Source organism: Pygoscelis adeliae, unplaced genomic scaffold (assembly GCF_000699105.1).
Source record: "Pygoscelis adeliae isolate BGI_AS28 unplaced genomic scaffold, ASM69910v1 Scaffold126, whole genome shotgun sequence".
Taxonomy (NCBI): domain Eukaryota; kingdom Metazoa; phylum Chordata; class Aves; order Sphenisciformes; family Spheniscidae; genus Pygoscelis; species Pygoscelis adeliae.
Window position 1 is genome coordinate 487,368 of NW_008824896.1, and position 1,532 is coordinate 488,899.

Below are 1,532 nucleotides of genomic sequence, written 5' to 3' on the forward strand. Positions count from 1 at the left end.
TTGTTAGAAAAATAAGCAGACCCCTAAGAACCACCAGATTGGTGGGAACACCGTAAGTGGTTTTGTCTCACCTCTTAAAATAATAATTAAAAAAAAAAAAATCAGATGAGACAGTCTTGGGTGCCAAAACCCAACGTGCCACCAGCGCATTCGTGAAACTGGGTTCCTTGTTGTGAACTATATTAAGATCCAGCGTGTGAGATTAAAAGGAAACAGCCTGTTTATAAAAGAGAGTTGACTCAATCAGTGGAGGCAGGTAAGCTTGGCAAAGGGAGGTGCAAAGATGTGGTGAATTCAGGCTGGTTGTGCCCATGAGATCATCAGGAAGGAGGAAAGCCCTCTGAGTCAGCTCCAGGTGCACAAGTGTCTGGAGGCTGTTGGGCAGTGTAAGAGGCTCAGACGAGGACCTAAATGCTAATCGCCCTGGGTTTGTTAGCTCTGAAATGAGCAGCGTTGTCAGCACCATTGGGTTGAGTTTCAGTCCCTAATGCAGAAGGTGACCTGAAAGATAACTTGTGTCTTGGACCGGGGGCAAATTTGTTCGGTGTCTTCATTCCATCTTAAGGTGCTCACGGACCACTCATGGTCACTTCTGACAGTAGGTGTCCCTGGCAGTAAGCAGGGGAAGATGCTGTGATGCAGCACAAGATCCATCCTTCCCTGTGATCTGCAGTGGCCTGCTTTTGCAGGTCAGATGGATGTGCCAGCGTCTCGCTTATCCTGATGTATGCAGGACCCCTGCCTCCAGATTTCTCTCTTCCGTTGTAGAAGTGGTCATGTCCTCCTCCAAGGCAAAGGCGAGGAGCAAGGTGGAATTGGCCTTTGTCTTGTGTGGCTCATTGGCTACCCTTGAGCACAAAATGCTAATGGACCTGGGGCTGTGGAGCCTGGGATCCTCATTCTGGCTCCATCAGTGACTTCAGGCAAGCCTTTCCCCCTCTCTGTCTCCACTCTTTGTCCTCTTTCTAGCATAAAAGTGGCTGTACTAGGTCAGGCCAAGGACCCATCTAACCTCATTTTCTATTTCGGGAGCAAAAGCAGACAAACGTGTGTGATGATTCCCGGCCTCCACCCCATTTCTAGGTCTGGGGATTTCCTGAACCTGATGCTTGTCTGGTAAATCCTGATAGATCTGCTTTCTGAGTACGTGTCCAAGCTGTCTTTGGGGTCTTTTTGCATCCCCAGCAGCCCTTGGCTTTAAGTCCCGCTAGTCATCTCTTCTGGCTGGTTTTGAACCCTGCTCTTGTGGGTTGGTTGGCTGGACCTGGCTTGTGAGCAGGCAGTCCCCATCCACCCTCCCCAGGCTTCCCGTGAGCTCATCGTGTTTCATTTAGCTCCTGCAAGCCGCCTGCGTGCCTGGGCAGCCCAGCTCTCCCCAGCCAGCACTGGTGCCTTGCCCGTGGAGGCAGCGACGGTGGGTAGTATGGAGCTGGGTGAGCAGGAGGGGGGTCCCCAGGGGCTGCGCCAGCCCCTCTAGGAGGGTTTAGGCAGGAGGCCCTCAGCTGTGCCCTGTTGATGCCTCTCTCGATGGC